Here is a 13039-nt window from a genome sequence, read left to right on the forward strand (position 1 = left end):
GTGTTGTGCAATGCCGTGGAGGTCAGAAGAGCGCTTCGGATTCCCCTGGAGCTGGAGTTAAGGACGTTTCACAGCCTCCATGTGGGTGCTGGGAATCGAACCCAGGTCCTCTGCAAGAGCAGTCAGTGCTCTTAACCACTGAGCCATCTCTCCAGCCCCCAAAATAGAGATTTTAAGAAAATGAATCAGTGATTCAAAAGCAGAATCTACAGCCATAATGGCCTCTGTCAAAAGCTGAAGAAATCATACTTGATCATCAGAATTAGGACCCATGGAGTGACATTTAAGTTATTTGTTAAAGGTGGAAGGATTTTGAGTGGCAAAGATTGCTAGAACAATCTTATCAGGTGGAAAGATCAGTGTGCTGAACAGATCTGCATAGTTGGGAAGGACTGAGCTGTTAGGGTTCCGAAGGCAAGGAGACAGCTGGAGTGCTCACGAAGGACAGGTACATTGCTGCATCTTGTCTTTGTAGAGAAAAGAAAATCATGATGCTTGGGGGCATGGAAAACACATAGTTGGAGTACTTCCCTAGGGCAAGGGCAATTGACTGAGCAACTTTACACTAGGCATTTTGAATTGCATCATCTTCTATACTCCTGTAAGGATAGTCATTTTATGAAAACAGTTGTTTAGAGGGCTTGGGAAAACTGCTCAAGATAAAATACCTACAAAGAGATAAAAAACAAGGATTTCAATAAAAACTGATCTGTACTGGCAATTTTCTTCTCTGAGTAATAAAGTTTGCAGTAGTATCTGTGAAAAGACATGCAAGCTGGATGGCACTGGAATGGAAGGAGGAGAAGAATATTGTGGTTGGATGGGAATGATACATTGGAAATGGGTCTTAGAAAACTTTGCAATGAATTTAAGAATGGATGGGAAGGGGAGCTGGAGAGATGGGTCAGTGGTTAAGATCACTGGCTGCTCTTGTAGAGGACTTGGGTTCCGTTCCCAGAACCTACGTGGCTGCTAACAGTTGTCCAAGACTCCAGTTTCAGGGGATCCAACATGGCGTCCATGGGCATTGAATGACATGGGTGCACTTAGGTAGATGCAGAAAAAACACTAATACACAAAAATATAAATAAATCCAAACAGATTTAAATAAAGAATGGATTGGAGGAAAAGATAGGAAAGAAATGGGTAACCATTGTGTGTTTGCCAACACAACAGTGGCATCATTCATAGAAACTAGGACGTTAAGTGGAAGAACAGGTTTTTGTAGCAGAAGATGAGTTTGGCTTTAAACATGTTTGCTTTGTGGTATTGGAGGGACATCCAGATATCCGGTTGGAAGATTACAGTGCAGGTCTGAGCTCATGGCTAAAGAATTGGGAACAAGTCATATAAAAGCACTTTCTCAATTAGATAATATCATTGGGGGAAAATCATATCTGAACAAACCAAGATTAGCAACTGAGTTTCAGAGTAAGAAGAGCCAACAAATGATTCAACTCTTAATTTTTTAAAAATGTGGCTAAAATAAGGGAAGTCAGTACAAAGACAAGTGTCTGATTAACATCTGTATCCAGGAGACTTTAGAATGTGGGCACTGGAATGATCCACAGCGACTGCCATGTCTCCTTGTATATTTGTTTGGATAACTTTTTGTTACTTGCGTGAGTAACCTGGATAGTTTTTGGGCATTTGTGTGTTAGTAGCGTGCTTCAGTCACTTCTGTGCAAGAGACTTGAGATAGTCTGGGATGTGTGGTGAAGACACAGACACTGGCAATCGATTTGGAAATATTTGAGCAATATCTCTGAAAGCTTTGCCTTTAGTGCCTTGCCTGCAAAGGAATCCATATGAGTGCTTTCTACTTCTTTCTTCTCGTCTTTTATACCTAATCCTGGTAGGGGAACGTAACAATGTCAGGTCCTGAATGGGATGGCAACTGGAATAAGCCACAGTCAGGGTTTTAACCACTGTATCTTGGGAACTTGGATGTGTGTCTGTTTTGGCAAAGAACTAGGAAACTAGTGCACCTTTGAGGGCATATGGAGAAAGGAAAATTCAGGCAAATGATTCATAGATTATGATTATTACAAACATGAAATGAGGAAGTAAGCCTGTAATCGATCTTTATAAATGGCAAGGGCACCGTCCTTTCCCATTTGAAGAAAATCTTCTGGAAAGAGGCATGGTGTCTGTGGTAAAACATTGACTTTCTTGAATTTGTTAAGTGCTGGTTCATGATGTTTCATGTGGTTCGAGTTTGCTTTTAGTTTTTCCTCCAACACTTTCATAACTTTTCCTTGGTTTACTTGTTCATGGTTTTTATCTTGTTCATTGACCAACGACCAGAGTCCAGCAAAGGCCTGGCACGTGATTGGCATTCAGTAACTATTCTCGGAGTCCATGTGTCCTTGTGTCCACCTCCCTGCACAACTACTCGTTAACTCATTCATTCTTTTTTTTGTCAAATACTTAGTGTTTTTTAAAATGTACCAAATTCTGTGCTATTTCTTGAGGATGAAAAGACAAATCCCTTCTGTACTCGAGCTCAGAATCTACTGGCATATCAGTGGCATATACAGGGCCACAGTTCCTCTGTATAGCCACAGTGTTAGACCTGTGCATGTTCACACAGATTCAGGCTGCTGTGTGGAGGAAGGAGAGGAGAGCAGGGGAGGTCACAGGAGGCTTCTAGAAAAAGGAAGCCTCACTTCCTGTACTTTAGTGATCTCCTGGTATTTATTATCTTTTTGCCTTCTCTTATCTTAAAGCACTTCCTGCATACTGTGTCTTTCCCACCAACTTTTAATTTGTTCAGTCCTCCATTATCTTCAGAAAAACAGCTCCTCTCGGGCCTGGATCCTTCCAGTTACTCTCCTTCAAATATAATATTTTATTTATTTTTATTTTATGTGTATGCATGTATTGCCTGCATGTAGGTAAGTGCACTTGTGTTGTGTAATGCCAGTGGAGGTCAGAAGAGGCTATCCAATCCCCTGGAACTGGAGTTACAGACAATTGTTAGCTGCCATGTGGGTGCTGGGATTCAAATCGAGGTCTTCTGCAAGAACAGCCAGTATTCTTAACTGCTGAGCCATCTTGCCAGGCCCATAAAAACATATATTTTTTAATTTTGAGAATTTCATACATAACTATTGCCTTTGCATTATTTTTATACCTCCCAATCCCCTACAAACTCCTCCCATGTCTTCCCACTCCCTCTCAAGTTCTTGTCCTTAACTTTATTATTGTTAGACATACATACACTTATAAATACACACATAGACACACACACACACAAGGCACTGAGTTCATTTAGCAGTGCTCATGTGTACCTGTGTTTAGGGCTGCCCATTTGTGATTAAATAACCTCCCAAGGAGCTAGTCTCTGGAGAAAAACTGATTCTCTCTTGCTAAGAATTCATTGATTGCCTGTAGCTCTTCATCTTCAGGTGGGGCCCTGTGGCATTTCCCCCATCCACCTTGGCATGTCAATTGATTTTGTCATCTGCAGATCTCATTAGACTACCATACTGTGATTTCAGTGGTACAGCTTTCCTATCTCGTCTAGAATGTGCTAACTAGCAGCATCACCTACCTTTTTTCTAATTTTTTCTTTCTTGACTTTTACTCTTAAGACCACTGAAATCTGATCTTGCCCCCAAATTGCTTTCAATCAAGGTCAATAATGCCTTTTTTGTTGCTAAACACAATGGAAACTTTCCAGTTTTTTGTGATGTGTGTGTGTGTAACATACATGTGAGTGTGAGACTGTGTGTGCCTTTGCGTGTGCATGCTCAGAGGCCAGAGCAGGATGTCCTTCATGATTGCCTTCTATCTTATTGCCTTGAAGGAGTATCTCACTGAACTAGGAGGCTGACCATTTTTGCTAGGCAGGCCAGCAAACTCGCTGGATCTACTTGTTTTGTGTCATGCCCCGCCCCATGTTGGGGTTATAGGAGTTTATAACTGTGCCTGTCTTTTTCTGTCAATGCTGGGCATTTGAACTCAGGTCTTCCTGTTTGCAGAGCAAGTTCTTTTATCTGCTGAGCCATCTCCCCAACCCTACTTTATTTGTGTGTGGGGGGCAGAATTTCTCATTGTGATCTGGGGCTAGCCAATTAGACTAGGCTAGCTAGCTGGCCAACAAGTCTTCAGGGAGTCTCCTGTTTCTGCCTCCCCAGTTCTGGGACTACAAGTCCACATCACCATGTTGGCTTTTTGTGTGGGTATGAAGACTTGAACTTGGGCCCACATGCTTGCATGACAAATGCTTTACCCACTGAGTTGTCTCCCCAGCTTGTCAGCTCTTTCCTGACTTGCCTTCTTGGTAGCATTGGGCACTCTGGATGTTTCCTTTGTGATCCTGTCCTTCCTTTGCTTTCCTGACCCCCTCCATTTCCCTAGCTTTCCTTCTGCTTATGAGACAGCTCCCTCATGCTGTTTGCAGACTCTTCTATACGTCATAATTTAAAGTCTGGAAAATGCTGGAATTCTTCAGGGTTCCCGAATAATACTGTATTTTCTTCCTGAGGAATTTACCTGTTAAATTCCACTTTTTAACCTGGTGTCACCTACATGTTTTTCCCAACTCGGATGAATTTTCTGGTCATCAAACTCTATTTCTGCATTCCATTTATCTTCTCAGTAAATACTTGCTGGTCTCACTATGTGGTAAAATACTGTTTTAGAGATGGAGACTCAGAAGGGAACAAAGTCTTTGTTTTTTGTACAACTTTTAATAAACAGTAACACACACACACATAACACATTTTATCAATTGCTGAAAAGTGCTGTGGAAAAAAAATAAAGCAAGCAGGAGCATTCTGAGATATGGATGGAAAGTTTTGTTCCTTCAAGAATGATCAGTAAATTCTCTCTAATCAGATGATGTTTAAGTGAACGAAGAGAGGGAGGCAGTGAGCCAAGCATGTCTCTGGAGGAAGAGCTCAGTTGTCAGAAAGAGAGTAAATGTCATTACCATCATTCTCCATAATCCGCAGGTAAGGTGAGTAAGAAATTCCAGATGATGAGTCTTCCACTGTGGGATCTGAAGTGGATAATTAAGGGAAGGAGTGACTGGTGCCATTTTTATATTCTCCCTTCTTGCCCTCACACTCAACAAATGAAGTCCTTTTCTTGCTTAATGTAGTTGAATCATACAGGTGGGCTGGGGCAAATTGAAATGGTCCCTGTAAATTGCTGGCTATCCCAGAAGTCACTGGCAGCAATTATCTTCCCCCGCAAAGCACTCCTCCACCCAAGTCCTCAGTGTCAGTGACAGGCACCAGGAGCCACCCTGTTGCCCAAACCAGAAACATGTGCAACTCTCTCCCTCATCCCCTTTATATGATTCATCATCAAGTCCGATCGGTGGCATCTTCTCTCACACCTGTATCTTTTGTTCAACCTCTGCTGTTTCTCCCTAAACCCAGTACCTTTCATCTTACATCTGAGTGTCTCCTCTGTTTTCCTCTTCTTTTGTCAGCCATCTCTCCACTCTAACGATTACCTGTGGGGCAGCAAGAGGAGCTTTTAATATCTCCAAACAAATACAGTCTTGGAGTTTTTAGTGGTTCCTCATTGCCTCATTACCATCACTGCACTATGTTGTAGTCAGACATATTTTGAGTTCTTCAAAGGAAGTATCTCCTTTTTAACACGTGTATGTTGTGCTGTCCCATCTGCACACTTTCCTTGCTGCTTGTTCACTTGTTTTTGAGTTCAGTCTCATTATGTAGCCCTGGATGGCCTGGAGCTTCGTCTGTAGAGTAGGCTGGCCTCAAGCAATCCTTTTTCTCCTGCCTCTCCAGTGCCTCTGCAGACTACAGGCCTGTACCACCATGTCCAGCTCCATTTGCACAGTTTACTCTTGAACCTGTTGTCTCCTTCTTCCCATTTACTTGAACTATTAGCCTTACTCACACGTTGGGCCTTAACTTATGTGTTAGTCTTTTTTTGAGTTTCTTTAACAAAATAACTGCAGTTAACTTGATAAAGCAGAGAAGCTTTTTGGGGGGTCACAGTTCTAGTGTCTTGGAACTCCAGACAGCATGCTGCTTCACAACACAGTGAGGAAATGGAAAGAGAGCCGGCCATGTGGAGAATGCAACAAACGCAGGTGCTGTCCTCAGGGTGTGACCACCCTTTCTCATGAGAGCTAGCCCTGGTCTTGTGAGAACTACATTTATTTCTTTTGATGCCTCCAACAGCTTTATTACCTCCTATCTGCTCTTTTAAAACCTACTGTGGTGGCTTGAATGAGAGTGTCCCCCATAGGCTCCAAGTATTTAGACATTTTGTCCCCAGTTGGTGGTTCTGTTTTGGGAAGTTTTAGGAGGTGGGCCTTGCTGGAGGGAGTGTGGTACTGGGGTCAGGCTTTGAGAATTCTTAAGCCTTGCAGGATTTCCAGTAACCCTCTGCTTCCTGTGCCTGCTTGAAGGTGTGAGAGCTTAACTTTCTGCTACTGCCCAGGCTACCTCACCATGCCCGGTGTCACTCCCCTCCCCCATGAGGGATTCTGATCCCTCTGTTACCTGCACTGTAAGCTCAAATAAACTCTTCTTCTTATAATTTCCCTTAGTCATGGTGTTTTTGTCTCAGCAACATAAAAGTAATCTGGTATACCTACCATCCCTCACTACTGCCACACCAGACCAAGCCTTCAGTATACGAACCTGTGGGGGGTTAACCACATGCAGACTGTATTAGTCACTTTTCTGTTGCTGTGATAGAAACACTGACCAAAGCAATTTATAGAAGGAAGAGTTTATTTGAGCTTATGGTTCCAGAAGAATTACAGTCTGTCATGGCAAGGAGGCATGGTGACTGGAGGTGGCTGGAGCAGGAGCAGCTGAAGCTAAGCTCTCACATCATCATGCAGGCACAGGAAGCAAGAGCTCAACTGGAGATCTGGCAAGGCTTAAGAGCTCTCTAAGCCCACCCCAGTGACATGCTTCCTCCAGGACAGCCACGCCTTCTAAAACCTCCCAAAACAGTGCCATCATCTGGGGACAAAATGTCCAAATACTTGGAGCCTATGGGAGACATTTTCATTCAAACCACCACACAGATCATAGCAACTTGGATATCAATTCTCCCAGAAAACTTCTGACTTTGGTTAAATGCCACTTACAGATGCCCTCAGCCTTCCTCTGGGCATTGTTCCTATCACTGGGCTGCTACCCTTCGTTGACTTGCCAATATCCTGACTACAGTGTCTAGTTTCTGGAAGCGGGGGTTTTGTGAGTCTGTTTTCTCTGGCTTGTAGCATTGGGTGGATATTCAATGGTTATTTATTGGATGAATGAATAGGCAGATGAAGTGGCACTTGAGCAAAATTAAAAGATGAATAGGTGTTCCCTAGACAAAAGCGCAGTGATAACATTCCAGGTGGAGAGCACAGTTTGAATTAAAACACAGAGGTGGAATTGAGGTTGCAGTTTTTTTTTATCTGTGGGAAAAATGTTTTATTTACAAATTATTTATTAGATATAAAAAAGACAGGTGAGAAACATCTTGGTAAATAGGGGGATGCGATGAGTGATTTGGTGTTTCTGGGATGTGTATGAATATGGAATTAAGAAAAGGCTTGAGAGGTAGTTCTGAGACACAGGGATGACATGGGTGACTTATAGTTCAGGCTGAGATTTAAGGTTGACCTTGAAGGCAAGGAGGAGCTAACAAGGTCTTCTTCTAGATATTTAATTCAAACAGTTCTGTGAAGAATGATTTCGAGGGCAACAACAGTGGAGACTAGGAAGAAAAGTTACGCGGCTGCCTCATTTTTTCTTGGCTCTGCCTTACAGCAGGGTATTTCTTCATCCCAAACTCCATTATTCATTTTATGATGGCCAGAATTCAAAAATGGCCCCCATGACCTCTGCTCTCTAGTGTTACTCTGTGGTCACATGTTACATGGCAGAAGAGATTTGTAGTTGAAATGAAGGTTATTAATCTGTTTAAAAAGGGGATTATCTGGGTTGGACTGACTTGCTCATGCTATCTCTTTAAAAGCAGACTTTATTCAGGTTGGTTAGAGAAGTTAGAGAAAATGGAAGCATGAGGGATCATTGTGAATGAAATAGTCTATGGTTCATGTTGATGATGGAAGGGCTCTGATGGAAAAGGACTGAGTGTGGTCTCTAAGAGCTGAGAGAGGTTGTGATGGTGATAGCCAGCAAAGAAACAGAACCTTCAGTCCTACAACCACAAGGTGTCGAACTCCCATGATAACCATAGGAACATGGAAGCAGCTTACTGCTTGGAGTCCTAGACATGAACTCAGTCAGCACCATGATATCCTGATCCCTACCTTGTGAGACCCTGAGAGGAGAACTGAGTTGTGTTTGTAGCACCCTAGACTTCTGATGAGAACTGTAAGTTGATCAATGTGTCTTGTTTGTAGAACTTAACTCCAGGGAAATTTGTTACGGAGCAACAACAAACAACAGAATAATACGAGGGGACTGGGGAGACGGTTCAGTCAGTACAGGGCTTGCCACGTAAGCATGAGGACCTGAGTTCCTTCCCCAGCACCCATGTAAAAACCTGGGTGGAGCAATGTACACCTGTAATCAATCCCAGTGCTGGGGAGCTAGAGGCAGGAGGATCCCCTGGAGCAGGCTAGCTAGCCAGTCTAGCCAGTAGGCCAGCTTCCAGGTTTAATAAGAGACATTATCTCAAAGAGTGACTACAGACGACACCAGTTAAACACTAGCCTCTATATGCAGAGGCACACATGTGCATTCAATACACATATACATAAAAATGACCAAAGCAAATTTCAGCAAGATAACATTTCATTCATGAAAGGATGTCTAACCATATCTTCTTTTACTTTAGGAACAACATTTTTATACTGAATCATAATAAAAGGACACCTAGCTCTGGGGCGTCACAAAGGAACAAAGACTATCCCAAACACTTGGCAATTGGTATCATTTCTTGTCGCCCACAGCTAACTCATGTGAGAGGTGCTATAGATAGATTATCTTCAGGTTAGAGATAAAAAGCCAAGGAACCTGACTAAAGTCACATCAGTAGCAACTGACAGAGCTGGGACTTAATCACAGTCTGTCTTACTCTGCTGTATAGACTGACGAGTCAGAAGATCCAGTGATTCCATTAGTGCAGCATTTAGCATTTCTCTGAGAAGGGTTTAATGGACTTATTAACCCTAGGAATGGACAGTAGAAAAAAATTCCAGGTTAAAGTTGTGTCCCATTTCTCTTTGGGACAGATTAGAAAATCATTTTTGGTATGGTATCAATTTACCCTTGTTTGTGTTTTCTTGTTGCCTAGACAAGAAGGAAGACGAAAATGAAAAGTAATTGGAGGGAAATGGTAAGAACTAATAAAAAAAAATGGGCTTGATGTGGGTTTAAAAGCAGAGGTTTAGTCACAGATGTATCCAATTTGGCAAGGCCCTGTTTCATGTCCATTCAGGCACAGGCAGGTGTCCTTTTTTTTTTCACGTGTTATAGAAAGCTTGAGGCTGTCTACCTTGTGCCAAGAAAAAAAAGCAATTAAGTATTTTAATATTTCCTGCCTATAAACTGGTCCCTGTTTTATTACTTCAAATGCTCTGGATTTAAAAGGAGGTGTGAAAGACTCCTGAGCCATTAATAAAAGGCTGCAGCTGCTCCAGGAGAGAAGCGACAGGGTTTTTCAAAGGAGTGTTTTGGGTCTGAACACCTCGTCCACAGACTATTGATTTATGATCACCCTAGAACTGATGTAGAAGGACGAGGCAGACACTTTCAGGGCTTCTGGAATCTGTTTGGGTGGAATACAGATGAGGAGCTTTTTTCCTTGGGGAAAGTAATAGAGAAATAAAGGGAGGAAGTATGGGAGGCAGTGGTTCGGGGTTGTGGTGCACATCGACCCACACAAAGCAAACCTCTCCCCACAGCAAGCCAGAGTCGGTGGCAAGTTTCTGAGCCTGTGGTGTGTTTGTGAGATTTCTGCTTTGAATGGGCAGGGTGAACTGTAAGGACTTAGTGATTTATTTGAGTCTCCAAGAGCTTTGAACAGAGACAGACCTTGAAATTAAAAGATAAAATCAAGATGTGATTCTTTTTTTCCCCTTATGATCAACTAAAAATCACCTAAATGTTTTTTCTCAAAGTCATTAAACTTTATTTAAAAATAAAAAAAAAAAGTTCATTTCTCCTCTGCAGCAGTGGGATGTGACCGAAGTCAAAGGACAAGGCCCGTGAGACATTCGTTTCAGCCCTGTGAAACTCTGCCGATGCAGCACACACAACTCGTACTCGGGTCTGGGAAGACCAAGAGGAAGGCACAGCAGATGTCCTTTGTCTCCTGTGGTGGGGGACCTCCTGTTTGGGCATGCTGAAATCATTCTGAACATTCTGGAAGAGGTTTCTTAAGCTTTCCTCATTCTTCTTTTTTAATATTTTATTTATTATTTTAATCTTATGTGTATGAGTGTATTGCCTGCATATATGTGAGTGCACCCATGTCGTGCAATGCCACGGAGGTCAGAAGAGGGCTTCAGATTCCCCTGAAACTGGAGTTAAGGACGGTTCACAGCTGCCATGTGGGTGCTAGGAATCGAACCCGGTCCTCTGTAAGAGCAGTCAGTGCTCTTAACTACTGGGCCATCTCTCCAGTCCCAGCTTTCCTCGTTCTTATGCCATCTTTCCCATAAGTTCTGTGAATCATCTTATCTTCTCAATTAAAAAATCGTTTAGCCCACAGTTTACTTAAATTTAGCCTTATCTTAAGCAACAGTGTCTGTGAAGCCACAGGTTTACTGTGATAGTTGGACTGTTGAAATGCACCTTCAAATAAATACAGTTTAACAATATCTCTCTTCAAAACCATCAGAGCTAGATGTATTTTTGAAATTTAGACTTTTTTCAGGTTTACAAAGGTAATAAATACATGTACAGTATAATGGGCACCATCTAGAACCAAAAGATTAACAGACATCTGATATTTTTACTCAGTAGAATGTTGAATAAGGATGTCAAAATAATATCCTAGCAGGTGGACAATTTTTGGTTTTTGGAGCTTTTTGAATTTCATAACAGCAAATAAGGAGCTGTGAGTTTTTAAGTACTATTTTAAAAAGCACTGTGGAAAATGGAGTTGTCAGTAACAAGTAGTGTGTGATTCATTTTGCCTTTCAGACATACTGCTGGGTTGAAAATAAAAAAAAATGTTTCTATTTAAGTATACATATACATTTAATAAAGACATTAAAGAACAAGCACCCAGCCCAATGACTTTATGCCCATACATCTAAATCTCTCTCTATATCACACACACACACACACACACACACACCCAGCACACACAGGAGCCTCCTTTAGCCTCTTCCTAGTCAACACCTCATAGAGCCCCACAACCTGACCATCAGTTTTACGTTCTATGAGTGAGAACTTGCCTTTTTGTTTAGCATAGCATCTGTGAGATTCTCCAAAGTTACTCTGTATATCACTAGTCTGTTCTTTGTTAGTGTTGTGTACTATTCCTGTTTAACTATTATCACATGTAAATAATTAATACTTCCTGGGTAGAAGGGTTTTCTTTCTCTTCAAAGGACAAACAATCACATATAGAAAACTTTCTTCAGGAAATTTGAGAGCAGCTGGTAGTGCTCACTGAAACTGCAGCCCTTTCAGCCGATGCAGAAAACATAGCTCCCGTTGGGGTGCTAAATATAAGTACTGGTTAGATTCATTTCCCTTCTTGTTTCTACCACTTTGGTGAATAGATGCAAGCTGCTAGTTTCATCAAATAAAAGAGACAGATTCTGAAGAAACATTTTGATTTAATTTTTGGATAGTGTAAAATTTTAGAACAGGAAATTAAAAGCCTACATAGCTACCCAGCTAGATGGTGATAAGACATGAAAGAGGCTTTCAAATGAATTTTATACTAAATTTGGGATGTGTTTGGGCCAGCTGTGTGTGGAATGGAGCAAGCAGAGATGAGCTGGGTGCAATCACAGACAGCTTTCCACTTCCCCTTGACTTCCTTCACAGCCTGGCTTCATTTAAAACATGTGAGTTAGTGTGAATTACTGCAACACGAGATGTCTCACTGTCCAAACACAAAAGTACATGCCAGAGGCAAATAGAATTGTCGGATTTGCTACTTGAGACTGAAATGCAGAATTGAGAGTTGAATCACCCAAGACAAGTTGCAAATTAGTTTTCTAGAAGTTTTATAAAGGCTGTGCTGTCCTTGAGTAAAAACTCTGCAATGGTTGTAGAAATTCTCACTTTCTCACTCATCTTAAAAGAAAAAAAAAAGAATCAAAGGGTCTAAAAACTGTCAGAGCTGGGTGTAGTGGTAGAAACCTGTAATCCCAGGTAGAGGGGACGATTGCAAATTCAAGGCCAGGCTGGGATACACAGCGAGTTTGGGTCCAGACTGAGCTACATAGTGAGACCTGTCTCACAATGAAAGGAAAGGAAAACAGATATCCAGATATCTTTTAATTTAAAAAATTTCACTTTTTGAGAATTTCATACATGAGTACACTTTGTGTGCACCATTTCACCCTTCCTTTCCCCCTCCAACTCTTTCCATGTTTCCCTACATCCTCCTCTCAAATTCATGACCTTTTCTTCTGTAATTATAGAATATATATAACCTACTGAGTCCAGTTAGTGTTGCGCATATTTGCATGGATTCAGGGCTGACTGTTTAGGCCTGGGCTACATATCAGGGTGTTTGTCCCTGAAGAAAACTGATTCGTCCCCTCAGTAGTCATTGACTGTAGGTAGATTTGCAACTGTGGGTGAGGTTTTGTGAATCCCCTCCACCCCCATTCATGTTGGCATGTGACTGGTGTGGTCCTGTGCAAGCAGCCACATTGTTGAAAGTTCAACATATTGTTGATAGTACGACATCCGTGTCCTGTTCAGAAGACACTATCTAACAGTAATCCTTGTGGTCCTCTAGCTCTTATAATCTTTCTGCCCCCTCATCCATGTATCTCTCAGAGTCATAAGGACTGTGTTAAAGGTTTCCCATTTGGGGCTGAGCACCCCATGGTCAATTGTTCGCTGCATTTTGACCAGTTGTAATCCCAAGAAATCTTTTA

At 41.9% G+C, this 13039-nt stretch overlaps 1 long non-coding RNA gene across 1 annotated transcript in view; it reads left to right on the forward strand.

Moving 5' to 3' along the window:
* LOC115068577 overlaps positions 1-10329 on the forward strand; it is an 11772-nt gene extending 1443 nt beyond the window's left edge. The window contains exons 2-3 of the long non-coding RNA XR_003847921.1: positions 9262-9303; positions 10140-10329. This is a non-coding gene — a long non-coding RNA (uncharacterized LOC115068577). The remainder of the gene's footprint in view (positions 1-9261; positions 9304-10139) is intronic.
* The last annotated feature ends 2710 nt before the right edge of the window (positions 10330-13039 follow it).

Source organism: Nannospalax galili, unplaced genomic scaffold (genome assembly GCF_000622305.1).
Source record: "Nannospalax galili isolate Female #2095 unplaced genomic scaffold, S.galili_v1.0 scaffold191, whole genome shotgun sequence".
Taxonomy (NCBI): Eukaryota; Metazoa; Chordata; class Mammalia; order Rodentia; family Spalacidae; genus Nannospalax; species Nannospalax galili.